Source organism: Leptonychotes weddellii, chromosome 1, assembly GCF_054177405.1.
Source record: "Leptonychotes weddellii isolate Sample4059 chromosome 1, ASM5417740v2, whole genome shotgun sequence".
Taxonomy (NCBI): domain Eukaryota; kingdom Metazoa; phylum Chordata; class Mammalia; order Carnivora; family Phocidae; genus Leptonychotes; species Leptonychotes weddellii.
Window position 1 is genome coordinate 149,551,155 of NC_138369.1, and position 10,422 is coordinate 149,561,576.

The window sequence follows — 10,422 nt, forward strand, 5'->3', positions numbered from 1 at the left end:
CTGTGCACACGCAGGACCTCCCCGTGTTTGCCTCGCACCTGGTGGGTTGGTGGGACCTGCTTACACATGTGAACTGGGAAGTCTCAAGCAGAGGCTGAAACTGGTGTGATAGTACCTGAATGTTGTATCGCCTTTTTTTTTTTTTTTGAACTGGTCCAACAGTCTTGTCTTTACTTAAAATCTTTTGGCAAGGAAAAGAATGCAAGTAATTAGACTTAATCTGATACACTAGCTTCTTAGTTCTAAAAGTACTTGCAACAAAAGCCAATTTTCCTTTGGATGAGGATGGTAGCAATTCTTAATTACTGAAATCCCTTGCCCTAATTATACTGAAATCCCCATAAATGAGTAACAGCAAGTGTCATGAGGCTACCTGAAAATTTTCTCTTAAATTTATTTCCTTGATTGTGGAAACATAAACATAGCATAAAATTTACCATTTTAACTATTTTTAAGTGTACAGTTGAGTGGCATTAAATACATTGTCATTGTATATGAGGTTACTTTTTTTTTTTTTTTTAAAGATTTTATTTATTTATTTGAGAGAGAGAGAATGAGAGACAGAGAGCAGGAGAGGGGGGAGGGTCAGAGGGAGAAGCAGACTCCCTGCTGAGCAGAGAGCCCGATGTGGGACTCGATCCTGGGACTCCAGGACCATGACCTGAGCCGAAGGCAGTCGCTCAACCGACTGAGCCACCCAGGCGCCCATGAGGTTACTTTTTGAAATTTATCTTTTACTTGGTTGCCTTTTTCCTTCAAAATAGAAAAGTGCACTCAAAGTCCTTGCACATCCAGTTCAGTGATAATCAGTATTCTTGTAGGAGAACCCTGACACCAATCAGATAATTCTGAATTACTTCATTTACTACTTCTTGGGTAGGTTGTATGAAGTCTGGGTTAGCAAATTCTGGATGAAAAAGATCTCAGGTCCCAAGGATCTGTCATAACCAACGTCAGTGGAAAATTCTTTCTTTGAGATTGCCTTGATTCCAGGAGACTGTTTAATCCACTTGGCTCTCCTGTGTCATACTTGTTAAATTCTTTTCCTAAATCAGGGCAGACGTAACTACAGCACTTCTTTACTTCCATAGCTGTTTCCAGGGATTGCTCTGGAGGAATTCCTACTTCACAGCCTCTCAGCAGTTGCTGAATGAAGTATGTTGTAGCTCGCCCTGTGATTGGAGTGCGCTTGCCCCAGCTGCCGACCACATGTCCTTCAACTGCGGGAAGGACAGGAGTGACACCATCTTCACTATCTGGTACCACACCCGTCACTCTCAATTTTCTTACTTGTTTTGATGTTTGGTATGCTGCCACTGCAAGAGCAGCCTGCATGGCTACGTACAAGCCTGGAGTTTCGAAGGGCTCAAATGTTATTTCCGCAACACATTCTGTTCTCCGAAGCGCTTAGTGGAAGTTTAATCAGAAGAAAGCAGACCTTCAAATTCTTGAAGAAAGACCTTCAAATTCTCCTTTAAGTATTTAAAGAACACTTGCTCCATACACCTTTCCATCAAGTGACAGTCTTCAACTATACCATAGTGGGTTGGCCACTTCATGGTACATGTTGCTTTTCCTATTACTTCATGCCCAATAAAGAAATCCAGGTTCACATTGCCTTTTCCCAGGAAGCTAAGATGGCCATAAATGTCCACGTCCCAGTCAGATCCAGGCTGGCCCACAGCCAGAGTATTCTGTATAATTGTTTTGAATGGAGGTTATAGGGGAAGCAGGATAACGATTTGATTTCCAGGTTATTGTTTGCATCATTATTATTCTTTTTTACCTTTTTTTGTTTCAAATTTTCGTTTAAATTCCCAGTTAGTTAACATATAATGTAATATTGTTTCCAAGAGTAGAATTTAGTGATTCATCACTTACAAATAATACCCAGTGCTCATCACAACAAATACCCTTCTTAATACTCATCACCCATTTCGCCCATCCCCTGCCTACCTCCCCTCAGTGACTCTCAGTTTGTTCTCTATAGTTAATAGTCCCTTGTGGTTTGCCTCCCTCTCCTTTTTTTCTTCCTTCCCCTATGTTCGTCTGTTTTGTTTTTTAAATACCACATATGAGTGAAATCATATAGTATTTGTCTTTCTCTGACTGACTTACTATAGCCAAAGTATGGAAAGAGCCCAAATGTCTATTGACTGATGAATGGATAAAGAAGATGTGGCGCACACACACACACACACACACACACACACAATGGAATATTACACAGCCATCAAAAAATGAAATATTGCCATTTGCAATGACGTGGATAGACCTAGAGTGTATTATGCTAAGTGAAATGAGTCAGTCATCACTTGTTTTAAAAAGCCTAAAATTCAAGACTAGGCTAGACAAAGGTGTCACTCTTATTTTTTTTTAAAGATTTTATTTACCTGAGAGAGAGAGACAAAGATAGTGAGAGAGAACATGAGCAGGGAGGAGAAGGAGAAGTAGGCTCGACGTAGGGCTCGATCCCAGGACTCTGGGATCATGACCTAAACCTAAGGCAGACACTTAACCAACTGAGCCACTCAGATGCCCCAGGTGTCACCCTTAATTTTGACAAGAGTCTAACATAGGTAGATTAGAAATAAATTATAGAAAGAGGCAAATAGAGCCTGCACCTAGGCTGAGAGCACTTAGGAGAATAAAAGGGTCAGAGATGGATGAGATCACAAATAATGCAATTCAAGTGTGGTCACAAATGCAATGTGTAGGTTGAATATACCTGTAGACGGTGATGTATTTGGAGGTTGACTGGGAAAGATGCATATGAGGGAAAGTTGAATTATGCAGAGGTTATTGCAATAAGTGTATTTCAATGAATTAGCTCTCTAGGCGATGCTCTTAAACCCAGGAGCACATCTGAATGATGGTTTTAACCACATGGTTAAAACAAACAGTTGTCGTGTGTTCCACCCGAGGCCTATTGAAACAGGCTTTCCAGGGATGGCATTTGTATTGTTGAAAAGCTTTGTAGGAGATGGGTTGAGGGAGGGCTATTTGAGCTGGAGAAATCATTCTGCAGTGTTTCAGAAACTAGTTTCTACCTCTAAATAGCAGGAGGGTGGCCTGAAGAGTTAACAGTCTCACTCTAAAAAAGAGCAGGAATTGTTGTTTTTTACTCAGCAATCAAGGCAGATTGAGAACTTTAAGAAAGTAGTTCTGCAGGGGCGCCTGGGTGGCTCAGTCGTTGTTATCTAACCCTTCGGCTCGGGTCATGATCCCAGGGTCCTGGGATTGAGCCCTGCATCGGGCTCCCTGCTCACTCCTCTCTCACTCCCCCTGCTTGTGTTCCCTCTCTCACTGTGTCTCTCTCTGTCAAATAAATAAATAAAATCTTAAAAAAAAAAAAAAAAAGAAGGTAGTTCTGCATTGCTAGGGATGTTTAAGAAAAATGCAAGTCAAAGAAGCCATGTGATGAAATGGGGTATGAGAGCAAGTCTTTGAGGACACTGAGCGGCTCAGAAGCAGCTGGTGGGTTCCTGCCACTGGTATGCTGCTGGAGGCATCTTCTCGCTGGAGGAGGATGGCTCTCCAGAGCAAGGGAATGGGGATTGGTACAATGACAATGTAGTCTGAGACAGACTACGACCAAATAGAAAAAACCAAAACAGGTCCAGGAATTGGTTCAAGTCTGACTCTGTGGCTAAAGAGGCAACTTTCGTTATTCTGGCTTGATCCCTAGGAAAGAAGGGTTGGTGACCAAAATGAGGATCACAACTGGGTGCTATGTGTTTGTACTGAGTTGTGGGTGCATACAAGATGACTGCTTTATACATTGGGATATGAATGTATTCATAATGCTTTATTATAATTATATTAAATTATAGTGCACTAAAACTCCATGAAGTCAGAGACCTTGTCCATTTTGTTCGCTGCTCTATTCCCAGTATCTAGAAAAGTGCCTGGCACTTAGTAGATGCTTTTAGATTCTCAGTACATGTTGAATGAATCTACTGTTTCAAAGATGAAATTAAAAACAGCAGGAATACCTGAACCCACATAAACCCTATCATATCATTGACCCCTTAAAAGGGCACATATAAAATTGATGTTGAAGTTTGGTCTTAAGTTAGTTGTTTGTCTTCTTATTTATTCTACTGTTCTTTCTTGGTGAGAGTTAGCTTCTTAATTCTTTCTTTCCAGTGAAAGCCAATTGTCATATCCTTTATTCATACTAAGTATAATGCCAAGTGCTTCAAGGCAATAGTCTTCCAAAGGTATTTACATTTTCTAAATTGAAGGGATGATAGCTTAGTATGGCATTTGAATAATCATTTTCATACTGGGGAAAGATTTCTTTTTCAATAATAGATTGGTTTTGTTTTAAAATTCTTATTGACATTCAAAATTTTGAGAAATAGTGTGGAAAGTGACTTGACATACATTAGAACTCTAGAGAAAGAATGGAACTCTGAGCAGAAAAGACAGGCTATCTGTGGGCCTGTCTACAGGATAGAATCTATATTTATCCTTTCCTCTTTAAAAAAATTTATTTTATTTTTTTCCTCTTCTTTTTTTGAAGAAGTGGCAAAGAATGATTCATTTTTCACCTTGGCTCTGAGGGATATGTTGTACGTGGTGGCATTTCTTCTTCTTGCTCATGAAGAAGTCATACTAATAGTAACCAAGATCTCATAACAACCTTAGTGTTTGATTTGATTCTGGGGAGAATAAAGTAGAGGCCACTCAACAGTCAAACAGCACGCAACAGTTTTTGACATATTAGCCTAATTGTCTGTGGGCAAAGTTGGCCATAAATTCCAAGTATCTCATAGATCAGCCACCCAGAGAACACCTATGGGGCACACACACGTACTCGGGAAACCAGCACTAGAAGATAAGCACTCAGCACTAGGCAGGTCATGGTCGGCAGTTGCTGGCAGGCTTTGGCAAAAGCATCAGTTGTCATTTCCAAATTTGGGAGTTTACTTTGTGTCCAGAGCCCACATCAAACACATTGTTGCAATCAAGCAGATTGTCTGCCTTGGTAAATTTCATGGAAATGTTTTCTTGCACTTCGCTGAGGCATACAAATGAGGTGAAAATCTTATTTTGCTTTCTTCAGAGTTTGAAATGTAAAGATTATAAAGGACGGTGTGATCATAACATAGTAGCCCTTGAAAACACATTCTGTAGCGGAAACCAAATCATTTTCTTCCCGCAAATGAATTATCTAGCATTATGAGATTCTGAAAAGCCTATACAACCAGACTCATGTCTTCTGTTGTTTTTAGTTTAAAGTTGTTGTGACAGGGGAGCCTGGGTGGCTCAGTCATTAAGCGTCTGCCTTCGGCTCAGGTCATGATCCCAGGGTCCTGGGATTGAGCCCCGCATCGGGCTCCCTGCTCAGCGGGAAGCCTGCTTCTCCCTCTCCCACTCCCCCTGCTTGTGTTTCCTCTCTCGCTGTGTCTCTCTCTCTCTCTCTGTCAAATGAGTAAATAAAATCTTTAAAGTTGTTGTGACATTTACTCCCTATTTTCCTTTCAAATGGAAAAATTGGCGAGTATACTTTGTAAGCTGTGATGTGCCATTCATGTGTAAACTACCATGAATTCCAAGGGTTTGAAAATTGCATTTGGCACTATTTACAAAAGGGATTTTTTTTTTTTTTTAGTGCTTATGTTTATGTTTCTGGTTGCATTTCACCCAGCAGATGTCCCTTGTCCAGAGCATACATCTATAAGAAGCAAATTATTCCTTCTCTTGCATTGCTACATGCTCTGAAGAAAGGGCGTTGTAGCTACCAGCAGAAGCCAGAGCTAAATCTGTGATTCAAATAAGGCCAGAGGCACTTCTGCTCAGATAATTGTATGAAGCAGGGTGGGATTAATTAGAGACATTATATAAAGTGCCAACTTTGGTTGCATTCCCGTGGCTCCCTGGTGCTACTGTTAATCTCAGAATTTTAGGTACTAATGGTAGAGTCCAGACTCACCACCACCATCAGGGAACTTTGAGGAGGGTTTTAAGATACCAGGGTCTAAGCGTCTCCCTGCTACTTCTCTTCTGTTCATATTTGCAAGGAGTTGCTGTGGTGGGAGGAACGGAGCCGGGGGAAACCTTGTACTGAGGGCAAGTGATGGTAAAAGGGCCAAGTCGTCAGCACGGTGGTCAGGCTGGGGTGGCGGCTGCTGCCGCCACCAGTTCTGAGGCTTTGGGAGTTTTATCTAGCTTCTCCTCCTGATCCAGCCTCAGTCCTTGAGAATTAGGGCTCAAATGGAAGGGGCTAAGGCCTAACCAAGGATTTGGGGCAAAGAGCAGTTTGTGTCTGTTAAAGGCAATGTTGACCTGGGATGCCAAGAAATGTCTGAATCCTGCACTCCAAGCGGGGAGGTGGAGAGCCAGGACTCTGAAGTGAAAGTTTAGCCACAGAGAACGGGAAAGATGGAGTAAGCTAGGCAGACCCTGGAGAGCCCGGCTGAGGCGTATGAGGACTTAGAGCCCCGTGGGAAGGGAGAGGTCTTTGCTGCCTCAGCATCACCAGGGGATATTTTGAGGCACTTGTTTAGGGAGTGTTCCTAATATAGAGGTCTAGACATCAAGCTTTAGGGGTAGAAAACTTCCATGGAAATATCGGACCATGTTTGTACATTAAATGATTATTTCTAAAGACAAGTACACATATATTGTATCACATGGGCAGTCAGAATAATTGGTCAATGAGGAGGAAGGAGTTAATGCATCTGGACTGTGACCCAGTCTTCCCCCTGACTACCAGGGGAGGCTCCATGTGGGTTGGGGGAAGAAGGCAGGTAGCCCTACCTAATCTCCTAGACAAATTGATTCTTTTTTTTTTTTAAGATTTTATTTATTTATTTGTTAGAGAGAGAGAGAGTGGGCAAGAGAGAGTGAGCAAGGGTACAAGCAGGGGGAGCAGCACAGGGAGAGGGAGAAGCAGGCTCCCTGCTGAGCAAGGAGCCTGATGCGGGACTCGATCCCAGGGCACTGGGATCATGACCTGAGCTGAAGGCAGACGCTTAACCAACTGAGCCACCCAGGCGTCCTGACAAAATGATTCTGGACCTCCAAGTAGATACACTAATGATACGTGCTTGCAGGAGGATCTCTTCTGTGGACTGTTCTTCATAGGATGTTCTTCAAAATGGACGTGAAACAGCGGGTATAAAACAGAGATGTTTCATAAATGAAGTGCTCTCTTTCTGTGTGAGAGAACCTCATAAATTCTCCATTGGCGACCTCGTCTATCACCCTGGGCCTGAGAGCATGTGCTCATCATGGGAGCAAAGAACCTGGGGGCCTCCCTCGATGTCCCAGACTTCTCTCTGCTTTGTCCGAGCCCTGGATTACCTGAATCTTTTACAACAGGACGAACCCTGGATACTGTAAGCTTCCTGGGTAAGAGCTTGACTTGTGATCCTTTGTATTAGTTCAGGCAATCAAGTAGAGAAGAGAAAACAAAGAAAATGGTTCCAAGTACATGTGTCCATCACTTAAAATCCACTTTCTCCTAAGATCCACTTTCTTAGCTTTTTAAATTTTTTGGACAATTGTTCACATTTAATTTATGGAGAAGAATAAGAGGAAAGTTTTAAGTCAGATTCTTTAAGTGTCCAATGATTTTTTTTCTGTTTTTTTATTATAGTAAAATATATATAAAAAAATTTACCATTTTAACTATTTTTAAGTGTGGCATTAGATACATTCATACTGTTGTGGAACCATCATTGCTATGCATTTTCAGAACTTTTTTATCATTCCAGACAGAAACACTGTACCTATTAAATAATAGCTCCCTGTCTCTCCTCCTTTAGCTCCTTGTGACTTCTATTCTACTTTTTGTCTCCATGAATTTGCCTATTCTAGGTAGCTCACTTAAGTAGAATGATACAACTTTTATCCTTTTGTGTCTGATTTATTTCTCTTAGCATAATGTTTGCAAGGTTTATCCATGTTGCAGTATGTATTAGCATTTCATTCCTTTTTAAGGGTTGATAATATTCCTTTTTTTAATCCATTCATCTCTTGATGGACATTTAGATTGTTTCTGTATTTTGGCTATTGTGAATAATGCTGCTATGAAAATTGGTATACAAGTATCTGTGGAGTCCTTATTTTCAATTCTTTTGGATATATACCCAGAAGTGAAATTGCTCAATCACATGATACTTCTATATTTAACTTTTTGAGGAATCATCATACTGTTTTCCACAGTGACTACATCATTTTCACATTTCCACTAGCAATGCAATGCACCAGGATTCCAATTTCTTCACATGCTTGCCAACACTTGTTCTGTTCTTTTCTTTCTCTTTCTTTCTTCCTTCCATTCTCCCTCCCTCCCTTCCTTTCTCTCTCTCCCTCTCTCTCTCCATCTCTCCCTTCTTTTTTTTCTTTCTTTCTTTCTTTCTTTCTTTCTTTCTTTCTTTCTTTCTTTCTTTCTTTCTTTTCTTCCTTCCTTCCTTCCTTCTCTTCTTTTTTTGATGATTGCCACCCTAATGGGTATCTTAGCTACTTTTTAGCTAAGTCTCATTATTAAATAACAATAGCTTGTCCCTATGCGCAGCTAGTTGCATCTTTCTGGCCAGCCTTGTCTCTGGAACAGCTTTGTCCCTAGAGCAAAACTTCCAAGACTGAGCTGTTTATCTCTTTGGAGTTCTTTGTTGATGTCATTCTCCTTTTGTTACCTCCAGCCAACCTCTTTGGGAAATTGATGGGTGGATAATAGAGAAGCTTGCAGGGCAATGTTGAACCACTAGCATAACTTCATTCAATAAAAATAGTAAAGGAACTATAAATTCGCATCAACTTTCTTTACAGGCTCTTTCTCTTGTGTGTCATCTTATTCAGCTTTGACAATCCACGTGGGTAAAGAAGGATTTCACACATTTTGCCTGACCCACTGCTTTGTTCATTGCTCTGAACTTTTTGGTCTGATTTGCCTTCTAGACAGTTTAATGGTATATTTGTTTAATAAAAGTGACTTTTCTTTTCTTTTTTGAGAGAGAGAGGGAGAGCATAAGCGGGCGGAGGGGCAGAGGGAGGGGGAGAGATAGAATCTTAAGTATACCCACCTCAGAGCCCGATGTGGGGCTCAATCTCACCACCCTGAGATCATGACCTGAGCCGAAATCAGAGTCAGACACTTAATCGACTGAGCCACCCAGGTGTCCCAAAAGTGATTTTCATTTACTAATGTGATTATTGATATTTTGAATAAATTATCACTGAGGAATTTATATTACTAATTGCTTGAGCCATTATTGCCTTAAAAGTGCATGCATATTCTGAATATCACAGATTGTTTTGCGGTTGTTTTGTTAGTAGAAGTAGCATCTGCTCACTCTAGATCTTTAGGACCTATCTGCTTCTGTTACTGATGAAGCCTAAACATTCAGACTACAGTCGGCACTACAGAGATGGAGGCCAGGCTGGGGCCTATTCTCCCTCGCAGGTTGCTGATAAAGCTGTCAGCCAGGTTGTGGGGGCAGAATGCTGGCAAGACTCGTGGTCAGGATTTCTTAAGCTTTGACAACTGGCAATGGATATCATCCAGGGGATGAATATGACCCTAACTCCCTGCTATATAAAATACACACATATGCAACATTCATTTTGATTCTTCTGTGATTTACTGAGGGCTATAGAAATCTCTAAATATTATCAATTAGAAGAAGCTGAATATAATCTGTCCTTTGTTTAAGTTACCTTTTTTTTTAATAGAAAGATTGCCAAAGGTCTTACAGTTTTTTGGCATTTTATGTAAGTAGTCAGTTTTATAAAATAAATGTAATGGTATTTAGATTCCTCACTTGAGCCACTAAGATCTTGAGTTGAAGTCAGAGTTTCTAGAGATACTGGTGATTTCAAGAGACTCTAAAGTTGTTTGTCAGTGCCTGTAAGTCCTCTAGGATCTTGCAAGTCACACTGTGGCTGGGACCAGCAGCATCACTTTCCCTGGGAACTTGTTAGAAAGGAAAAACCTCAGGTCCTTCTCCAGACCTGCAGGAAGAAGAATTTGCATTTTAACAAAATCCTTGAGTGATTTGTAAGCACATTAAAATGGAAGACGTGCTTGTCTAGAAGAGTATTTCTATTTAAATTTAGAGGAAGATTTCCTTTAAATTGAGTCACAGATCTCTAAAATGCACAAGATGTCCCTTCTCCTCTTTTTTTGTAATTGAGTAAAAGAATGCCCTAAAGATGAATCTTAAGTACTCTATCTTTACTTAGTGGCTGTTCATGGAATTTTGGCAGTATCTTAGTTGAAATACTATTTCCAAGCCCGTCTAAATTTCTCTATAACTTACTCTATATCAGTTGTAACCTTAAAGTGAGTTTTCAGGGATGTGGTTCATTTCATAAAGGCTGGAGTGGATTATAAATTGATATACTTTTCTGGATAGTAACCTAATTTCTGTTCCTCTAGAGCCTCTGGAGAAAGACTGAGGAAAGTTA

At 40.7% G+C, this 10,422-nt stretch overlaps 1 pseudogene; it reads right to left on the reverse strand.

Annotated features, from left to right (window-relative positions):
• Positions 1-725: 725 nt before the first annotated feature.
• Positions 726-1,559, reverse strand: LOC102728389 (actin-related protein 3 pseudogene; annotated as a pseudogene).
• Positions 1,560-10,422: the final 8,863 nt, after the last annotated feature.